Consider the following 10,993-nt stretch of genomic DNA (forward strand, 5'->3'; position numbering starts at 1 on the left):
TTGTTCCACAGACGAGGGCCCCTGATGGAAAGGGAGCGACCCCCCTGTCTGGTCTTGTTGTGTCTAGGAACCTGAAGTAGCAGCTGATTGCTGGACCTTAGAGTGCGGGAAGGGCGGTGGTATACAAATTTCTCCGCAAGGTGAGGTGGACCGAGGTTGTGAAGACCCTTGTGCACCACACAGCAAATCTTGAATTCCACCCTTTTCCGGATGGGGAGCCAATGGAGGGCCTTGAGGAGGGGCAAGGATGGGGTTCTAGGGGGGGCACTGGTTACCAGGCGGGCCGCAGTGTTTTGAACCACCTGAAGTCTGTTAAGCACTCCTTCGTTGGCTGCTAAGAATAGGCCATTGCAATAGTCCAGGCGGCTCAAAACGAGGGCCTGGACCAAGGTCTTTCTGGTGTGGTCTGGTAGAAGGGGGAACACCTTCCGAAGGAGGCTAATAATGTGAAAGCAGGAACCTGCCGTGATGTTGGCATGATGAGCAAAGGTGAGATCATGATCAAGACGGACCCCCAGGTTTTTCACCACCTGTTTAGGGAGTGGGGCCTGACCCAGACTGGAGGGCCACCAGTCAGGGGTCCACAGGATTTTAGCCCCTCCGAATAGCATGACCTCTGACTTTCCCACATTACACTACATCATGATGTGCTGGAATTGGTTGGTCAAGGTTTGTGGCAGAGTGCTGTGCACAATATCCACCTGACAACAGACATGTAGAGCAGTTGCCAAGCCACAGATTACATGTGCATCACTGCACAATGGATCTCTTTTGTGGGGGTTAGAGATCAACTATCTGCACGAGGTGTTGTTGACACAGCTGCGATTTTTGAAGGTACTCGGAAACATGCAACTGTAGCCATGTTCGCCATGGAGAAATCTCATACGGCTGAAAACATGTTAGAAGAGTTTCGCACCAAGGTTTTGGAATGGCTGCGGCCCAGAGGGCTTGGTATTGGCTTTGTTGCCACAGACAATGGCAGTAATGTACTGAAGGCCATGGAACTTGGTTCCTATTTCAGGGTTCCGTGTTTGGCACACTGCATAAACATTATAGTGCAAGACTTTCTGAAAAAAGAACCCATAGTAAGCAATTTACTGGCCATCTGCCGCAGAATATGCACTCATTTCAGCCATTCTTTTAAAGCTCGGAAGCAGCTGAGGATCATCCAACGTGACTTTAGGATGCCAGTAAAGGCACTCATCCAGGAGGTGGCAACACGTTGGAACTCAACGTATTACATGCTTGATCGTCTGTACGAACAGCACAGGTCACTCAATGAATATGTCTGGTACAGAAGCAGTGATGCTAGTGTTAAAGGCATGACCCTTCAGAGGGAGCAATGGACCCTAATTAAATGCCTGACTGAGATGCTGTCTCCTTTTGAGGTCTTCACACGTGAAGTCAGCAAGGAGGACTGTACAATGGGCCAAGCTATCCTATTGTTGCAAATGCTAGAGCATGAGCTGAATAATGTGTCTGAATCCTACAAAGGTGTAGAGGACAGAAGGCAAGCCCATGACTTGGTGGAGAGCTTATCCAGGCGCTTATCAGAAAATGTAAGGATACAAAATAAAATTTTGTCACAAGAACATTACATTTGTGCCACAATTCTGGATCCACGTGCAAAATTAGGACTATTCCTTTCTTTTTCCGACAATGATGTTGCCCGCTACAAAAGTTGTATAGCTGAAGCAGCCATCAAGTTTGAAAACGAAGGGCTGCTAATTAAAAGCCCGCCACATCAACCCACAACAAGTACTGATACTGAAGCAGGCCATGCAGAATCAAGTGCAACTTCGTCGGCTGAGGGCAGTGCGGTTGGCTCACAATCGCAACACTCACCATCACCATCGACTACAGAAACAATAACTGGCTCATTAGGCAGAGTACAATCATTATCAGATTGGTATGTAAAGATGGGCTATTGTAAGCACAGTGCTGATGCACAGAAAAAACAGCACAAAAGCTTACCAGCAGCAACCCTGAACATTGAGCGGATGGTCCAGGCCTATCTGGACGACCCAACAGAGGTGTACGTTGATCAAAACCCAGTGCAGTATTGGTATAGGAAAAGGTCTGAATGGCCACAGCTCAGCAGGCTGGCGATAAGCTATCTGGCTTGCCCTGTCGCAAGTGTCTCTTCCGAACGTGTTTTCAGTGCTGCTGGTTCCATTGTAACCTTGAGAAGGACCAGTCTATCTCCAAAAAACGTGGAGAGGTTAACAATGATCAAAATGAATCAGCACTTCATACCACCGAATTACACAATGCATGAATCAACAGAGGAAGATGAGGACAGCGGCTCAGGTGACGGAAGTATTGTGTCAGATGATTACCTACTACTGGAAGATCCCCCAGAGTTTGAGGACGAGCTATACTTCCCTGACAATTAGGCTCGCACTTACTGTCTTCCTCCCTTTTTTCCCCCTTTGTTTGTGTCTGTCGTTCCGGTTATAAACTTGTGAATCGCAACAAATGCATTATCACCGTCTTCTACTCTTCTAATTTAAGATACAAGTTTCAGGTGTCTGCCATTTGACACTACAGTCCTCAGAATCCAGCTCCTCCGCTCGATCATACTGCATCTCCTGCTCAATTCCATTTCCCTCATGAATGATGATTGGATGATGGTAACAACAAATTCAAACTTTCCTCGTCCTTCCAAAACAAGTGGACCATGAATCTGATGACTTCTATAGCTATCCTCCTTCAGAGCCGAGAGAGACTGGCCATTAACTGAAAATAAGATGCAACAGGTAATGATTGATGCCATGCATTGGCCGCAGAATCGCAGACTGAATGATGTAGATTTTGTTGTGTGTGTTGCGCATGAATTGATGTAATTGTGCACTGCCACTAATCAACATTCTACAGAACACACTAATTTTCCCCTTCTTGCAAACAAGAAATGTGTACTTCTCCTGCATCTTGGTGATACATTGCTTTTAATTCAATACAGGAAGGGGACTCACTCAATCTGCGCAATGCAAATGACTGTGACTTAACAGCACCGTCCATCATGATGATTACCTTAAAGTCCTGCTTCAGAGTAGCAGAGTGAGGCCCGTGGCGCATCGCTTCTGATCTCAGTATATCAGCACAGCACAAACGCACATTATGCTAGCATGGTGTGTCGCATCTATCTGTTTGTGTCTTATACAGTCAGCAAATTATTGAAATCAAACACAGGCTATGGGCGGCCATGCACCAGCAAGGAAACAGTGTGATGTAAAACAGTTACCCCACCTACAAAACATTAACAACATTGCATGTAACATAGAAAAATATATTTAATTTACCCTAACAAATAAACTAAACCCACAAAAGCTGACCCACCCACCTCCCTAATCCCAACCACTGTCCACAGTAGAAAAAAGTCAAACGCCAAACGAGTAAAGAACAGGAATTAAAAAAGGGGCAGTGACAGGGACTAACTGGTGGGGCGGGACTGGAGGAGGACACGCATCTGGCGCATCTCGTCCTCTAAATGGGCGACGCGGCGTCTAAGGCCGCGGCAGTTGCAGCCACAGTGGGGGGGCACCGGAGATGACACGGTGGCGGCGGGCAGCCGCCAGGCGGTGGCGCCGTACCGCTAGAGGGCAGTGGCTGGGGCCCGGGGCACTGGAGGAGGCTTCAATAGCTGCAGCAGCCTCCTCCTCCTCCTCGGCTAGGACCACCAGCCGCCGGTATTCCTGCTGGATTGCCTCCAGCTTCCGGCGCCGTGCCTTGGCGGCCAACTCCTTCCGGTTGAGTTTCGGAGTTGCTGTGTATCAAAAAGAAAAAAACAAGACAATTGTAAAATATAGTCTTAATAAAACAGTAGGACAAGGTAATTATTTATACACATAGTGGCATGGTAGAGTAGCACTATAAAATAAAGCACAGTAGTACATAACATTTTAAATGGCGCCCGTCCTTCTTCCTTCCACCTGTCTTACACTTTTTAGTTGAACAGTGCACCAGGTGCTCTTCTCCATAAAACTTTCAAAGCGGAGTTGAAATCAGATAGATGAGGCCATTGGTTACTCAATACTCCGGCTCCTAGTCCTATACAAATTAAAGGGAATTCTAGTCTTCTAGTTCACTCTTCAAACGTCCCCAAGAACTCATACTTACTTACGACATCGGATAGCTGGCAGGCTTCGTCCGCCCGCCATCCGACTGCTAAAAAGGGTGGGGGTCCCGTGGGGACAATTAATTAGGATGATGCGCCCGGCACAGTGGCGGGCGCACCCTGTTTTTTTTAATTTAAATTCTGGTTGGCTTTGCTGAAAGCAATGCTAAAATGTTGTGCTGCTTTTCCAAGCACAACATGACGGGCCCCGCACGGAGCCTGTCACATTTTGCTTTGAAAGTCGGGGGGGGTACCATAGCATCGGTAGGTACCCTCCATGGGGGCCCCCAAGCATACTCTGCAATGTGTGCATGCCTTTCCGTGGCGGACGGCAATGCCGCCACGCAAAGGCATTCCAAAATGCAGATTATATGGCTGGCGGTGTGGTGAGAGAGACACCACCGCCATATTGAACCCTTTTCCGCCTGGACATGTCTGAATATTTTCTACAGGGATGGCGGGAGGTTTGCCCCTGCGGTGACGGCAGTGAATTCCAGCCGGCACGGCGGGGGCAATACGCCCACCATCCTAATGGGGCCCTAAGTCACAACTGTACAGTATACATATACATACAGTACACCCTTGCAGCGAGTGTGCTGTCAAGTTCAACAATAGTTAAAGATTATGAATCTAACTTACCACCGCCTGCCACTGGTGCTGCCACTCCCCCTACCGCTCCGTTGCTATCTGCAACTGCCGCATCCTCGCCCTCGGCGTCGCCTTCGCTGGCCCCAGCAATGGTGGTCGGTAGTGCGCCTAGAAAACATTACACATTTATTAGGCGTCATATACACCTCCCCCCTATTGATCAGTAGCAAGGTTGAAAAATGAGTTAATACTAACATACATCACTAGTACAAATCAGGTAGTAGTAGAGTAGACACTAATAGTTATATGATCATTGTAGCCTTTGCTTGATTAGCCCTAGCCATGCACATGTGACGTTACCTTTACCTTGCAGCTTCTTAAGACACCTTTGAGCCCACATGACCTGCCTCACACTGCTACTGTCTAGTCTACGCGCTGCGTACAAGCGGTCAACAAACATTAACAAGCCACTTTTTTAGGAAGAACTGGTGTACTACTGTTACTGTTAGTCCATATTGCTTATCCATAGATGCTACACTTTTTGGCACGGCTGAGAAATGCTTGCAAGTTGCAATATACTAACGCACACCATTTCTTTTTTCGCATTACAGACGCAAGATTCCCTTCTACGAACCAGAGCTTCTGAACGATGCACCAACTACCAGTACTAGGTTCTTCTGAGGTGAGGGGTCCCTTCACTCACATCTTCATTTATAAATGTATATAAACTAAATTGCTATGGGATGGTGGTGCTGCCTTCCACCACTGTTCAGTTATCATGATTTAATTCCCAACTGTATAAGTGTAACAATGTATATTGTTTTAATGTTATTGATTTGCCGGTTGGTGCTGCTAAGAAAACAGTGTACAGACCTTCTCAAATTGAAATAAACATTTTAAACTTACATAGACTTCGTGGTATTTGGTGTGGAGTGGACTAAGTTACACGAGTGAGCAAATTAAAGTAAGGGTGTGCATGTGAATTGCTTCCACGACAGAGGTTGGGTGTGTTATGTTCTGGGTTGTCTACTTGTTGGGTATCTTGGGGGGAGGTTTCCGAGACCTAATAGGTATGACAAGACAGTACTATAGTCAAGCAGTGGAATTGTGGTGGGTGCGGAATTTCTGATTGAGGTGTGCAAGGAAGGTCCAACCTACCATCACCAACATCCTATTTTCTGGTGCAAATGTATGTGCAAGATCCCTACAACAGTGGTATGTCCTATCGGGTATCATATCAAAATATTAAGAAATCTGGTAGGGCTGTTGCTGTGAATTTTCAAAGCCTCAACATCAATAAGAGTAAAAGTAGTACAAGACAACGACCCAACGGATTGTACGAGCTACTGGTGAATATGAGTTTTATATTACAACCTTTCACAAAGAGTGGCACTGGCCAACTGGGCAAGACTAGCTACTACAGTACAGACAGACTGATAGTATGTAGTAGTACTCAGTCATCATAGCGGAGGCAGGGATAAGATTTTTGAAACCGTACAGATCGAAGGATAATTGGTGGTAAAAAAATAGCATTTGGAAACACACTATAGTTCGGGAGAAATGGGGCAGTAAAAGTTATGGAATAAGAAATATTATTAAAAACAAGAAGACTTACTGGGGCCAGCAGAGGAGCCCTCAGCGGTGTCCTCCTGGTGGTGTTCCTGTCCCGCCGACTGCCCAGTCCCTGTCGGTCTGCCCCTGGGTGCTGATGGACAGGAAAGATATAAGAAAGAGACAAACATTGATGGATGGTGTCAAACAAATACAATATTTGTCAACAACGGTCAAAAAACACTTATGTAAACAACAATTGCAATAACTACATTGACCGATCTCATCTGGTCAACATGTAATATCGGGGGATTCGCAGTTCGACTACTTAAGTTACTATTTATCAACAGTAATCCAGTCTTCCATTCTGATTCCAGAAAACTAAGTTACAACTAAGCCTAAGTAGTAGTACAACGTACCACCCAACCTAGCCCACCTATTCCAGGCATGCCAATTGTACATTAAGTTTGCATTTCCACTGTATTCCTCAACAATGTGTATGGTCCAATCATGGAGGACACATGAACATGACTACATTTTTTGTATACACCAAATTTTGGTTTGATTGATGCTGATCTGCTACTGCTAAGTAACTGCTAAGCCTACCTCCACTCATTGAACAAACTAGAAAAGGTTCTAAAGACTGCCGTACTAGCAGCACGTCACGTAACTGAGTGAGGGGGGGCATCACGCATACCACTAACCAATTAGAAGGTCCTTACAAAGTACCTAAACCTAAGTATCAATCCGCCCCTATCTATTAGTGACAGGACAAAGTAAGGAGTGGACGTGAGTCACTGTAGCATTACGTAACTTAATTTCTCTAAAATAAACTCGTAAAGAATCACGCTAAGCAAGCGCAAACGCAAAGCTGCAAACAAGTAAGATTAGTAGTAGCGCAGAAGAGCACCTGTGTCATAATCACAGAAGACTTTTAAACGTTATTAACCTGGAATGTATTGTAAGCAGCAACATTCTAGCTGGTTGGAAGGAAAAAAAGATATTCGCAATATATAACATAGAGCAGAAGAACAGACACAAAGTTGTAATAATTAAATAGGTACTCACCAAGCCCCGGGACCTCCACTCCTAGCAGGTCCAGCAGGTCCTGCTCACGGTTCAGGATGTCGGACCACCGGTGCGTCAGCTGTGCCTGGGTGCGCCGGACCCCAGAGATGCGCGACACTGCCCCGCGCACCTTCACCCACCGCTGCCGATGCTCCCGGAGGCCGTACCCGGACCCAGGCCTGCCACCTGCTGCCAGGGTTGAGGGGAGGTGGCGCTGCACAAAGAAAGTGAGTGCAGCCAACTCCACCTCCCCAAATAAGGCCCGTGCCTGCACCCCTTGTGGGCGCCGCCTTCCACATGGAAGGCGGTCGCGGCTCTGACTGCGGCGAGCCCTACCCTTTGACATGGTTCTGAGGATGAGAGACGGGGTGGGAAAGAAAAGGTAATAAAATTAAAAAAGTAAGTAAAGGAAATAAATAGGCAATAGAAAGAGTGAAAAAGTAGCTAAAAAACAAAAAAAAAGTAGACAAAAACCAAAAATATAGAAGCAGGAAAATAGTTAGAGAAATAATAAGTAATAAAGATCCAAAAAAAGTGGCTATAAACAAAGGATTGAAAAGATTTAGGGAGGATTGAAAATCAGGCCCCAGAACCATGCAATAGAGTGAAAAACAAGATGGCCGCGCCCATTGCGACCACGTGCGCAAGTTCGCGCGATATTTTCTCCCCGAGCAAGCAAAAAGCAACGCGATCAAGTAAAAGCGGTCGCGAACAGGAAATATCGACCGCGAACAGGCGCGAACATGCATTGCGCGACCCGGAACAGGAAGTAAGCATCGCGAGAGGGCGGGACAAGTGAAAACAAGATGGCCGCGCCCGTGAGCAACCGCATGGGTATGTTGGCGACCCGCGATCACGCAAAAAATACCGCGAACAGGCGGCAAAAAAACTTCCGCGTCTTCGCGATATTTCCGGCGTGTTTGCGGAGATTTTCTGCATTTTCGCGATAATTTGCGACAGTTAATTTCGCAAATTCCGCCCACCCCTAGTTCTATATAAATATACACAGTTGTAGAAATTAATCTCTTGGGCTACGAACACAAAATGATGTTAAGAGATAACCCCTGATACAGAGAATATTCAGACACATACAAATATATAGTACAAATGCTGATTTAATAATTATTAGAAACATAAGTCCAGAATGTTACATACCATGTCACAAGATGTTCATGAACACCTGCCGTCCGTAAGTTCACTACGTATTGTTGATTAGAGGATCTTATTATGGCTCCTTAATCTCTGAATTTATTGAAAACTTGATGACAAAGACGACTATGATTATTCACGACTACTTAAATACTTTGTAGCTTTATGGGGACATCTACATGGATCCTCATCACTTTTGAATTGAGACTGCAGGAAATCACTACGCTCTAAGAGCAGGACTGTTTTTTTCTAGTTTTTATAAATAAATCTTGTGTGGAACGGAAATCTGGGATTCCATAACTATCTAAGATATTGGAGGTTCTAGAGGACCAGGCTCATCAAAGCCTTCCCGACTATCTGAGCACCGCAAATAGAGCCTTGAGGAAGTCACGGTGGTGACGAAAGGCGCGTTGGCTGTTTTTTGTTGCTCCATGTGTCAAGAACTGGACTTTCAATAATTCCACGAAATTAATCGTGTTCATGAACATCTTGTGACATGGGATGTAACATTCTGGACTTATGTTTCTAATAATTATTAAATCAGCATTTGTACTATATATTTGTATGTGTCTGAATATTCTCTGTATCAGGGGTTATCTCTTAACATCATTTTGTGTTCATAGCCCAAGAGATTAATTTCTACAACTGTGTATATTTATATAGAATTAGAGTGCCGGGGTTTCTATGTGTACATGTTCAAAAAACGGGTCTGAACATAAGGTCATGATGGTGGGTGGAGCCATCAAGCGCTTCCTGTTTTGTTTCCTGTCAGTTGAATATACCTCATGAGTAAGGACTGGGCCGAGGATGAGTAGGACAAAGAGTAATGAGGCTTACCGGTAAGTAATCTGGACAATACCCAGGTACCTTCTCCAGCAGTGGAGCAGCCTCTTTGTGAGACAACTCTCCGCAGAAACCTTAGTTGCTAAAGATGTAAACAACGAATCGGGTATCACTTCAAACCTAGCTCAGAATTTCTTACAGGTGTGTGCAGTCAGTAAGAGCCCAGTGCATTGTGGTAGATGCAGTCCTCGTGTTTGTCATTTTGGTAAATGGAGGAGAAATGTATTGATGTGAGGAGATTACTTAGAAAAAAATAAACTGCACTATTTAAATGAAAGACATTAGATTGCGTTATTCAAACTGACCGCTATTGACTGCTAAATGAAGACTGGCAATAGGAAAGCAAAGACCCTGGACTACATCTACCAAAATGCTCTATGGCCTTACTGGTAGCATACACCTGTGAAACCTTTTGTGCTACGGTGTTTCCATGCTAGCATAATGTGCGTTTGTGCTGTGCTGATATACTGAGATCAGAAGCGATGCGCCACGGGCCTCACTCTGCTACTCTGAAGCGGGACTTTAAGGTAAAACACAGCCCCCCTGTTAAAAGTGACGCACGGGCGGCGAAAGGGGTGTGTAATTAAGCCCCGGTGTTTGTTTGTGCGAATTACTGTCTGCGAATACCACATTGATGGAAACAAAACGCCTATATTGTAGAGTGGACCTGTTTATGTTTGCATAGTAGCCACATTTTACCCTCAATCAACAGGCTCATGCCACGAGCGTCCCCTTCAGGCAGATTGGCTTGTAAATCACCACCACAAATCTCACCGGTGCCTTTGGACCTATACGTGTAAGGGACAAAACTAAACAATGTGTTCAGCAGATGGGATGTTGCTGCACGAAAAGCCTTGACGGTCTGTGAAGCACCCTGATGTTGCACCAGCTTGCAGCCGTTCTGCGTGCTGGGATGTATGGGTCCCATTCCTACAACGGGAATATACTAACATCCCTCAATGTGTTGTTGACAAATACGCCAACATGGGTTGTAATACTCCCTCATGGCTAAGGTTAGCATTAGGGTGTCCACTTCAAACTGCCCACTTCCTTGTCATGGCGGATACAGTTAACAGCCCTGGACTTTTAACCTATAAATTATTGTTATGAATTGTGCTAGTCTAAAAGTTATGTTGAAGTAAACTGATACTGCAACGCCCAGAATGCAACAGGTTGTAACATGAAGCCTACCACTAGAAGTAGTGTCTTTGATGGAAGTGAGCGAGGTGACCACTGAACTTTTAATATTTCTCAACTTTATGCAGAGGTCTTTTAAAAAACACTCTCTGGCCTTACATTTAACACATGAATGAATTCTGGGATTGCCAGTGTCTGTTGACTTTAAATACACCACCTGGAATAGCACACTTGCAGCTGATTTGTCAGAAGTAAACAAAGGATTGGACTCATCCTGTCTACCCGATAAGGCAGTCTTGATCATTACTTGAAACCAGTTTTAGCAGCTGAGAAAGCATGCGTGTCCAACAGTCAGGGTTTTACACTTCCCTTATATCTCTGTACCACAAAACCACCTTGTCTCCCTGCATCATTGCATTCTACGGCGTGTTCATTACACCCACTGGGGTACCACATATGAAGACAGCGGTTTGTGATCGGAATGTTCAAAACTGGAAAGGCTGTGTACTCACTTGGCGTGTGCAAAGGCACATTGCTTTT

At 45.4% G+C, this 10,993-nt stretch overlaps 1 long non-coding RNA gene across 1 annotated transcript; it reads right to left on the reverse strand.

The window, feature by feature from the left end:
* Positions 1-3,697: 3,697 nt before the first annotated feature.
* On the reverse strand, positions 3,698-6,412 carry LOC146855764 (uncharacterized). The gene is made up of 3 exons (XR_014980872.1): positions 6,321-6,412; positions 4,757-4,873; positions 3,698-3,766 (listed from the first exon to the last, which is right to left on the reverse strand). It is a non-coding gene; the product is annotated as an uncharacterized LOC146855764 (long non-coding RNA).
* Between the last annotated feature and the right edge of the window lie 4,581 nt (positions 6,413-10,993).

Source organism: Triturus cristatus, chromosome 4_1 (genome assembly GCF_964204655.1).
Source record: "Triturus cristatus chromosome 4_1, aTriCri1.1, whole genome shotgun sequence".
Lineage (NCBI taxonomy): Eukaryota > Metazoa > Chordata > Amphibia > Caudata > Salamandridae > Triturus > Triturus cristatus.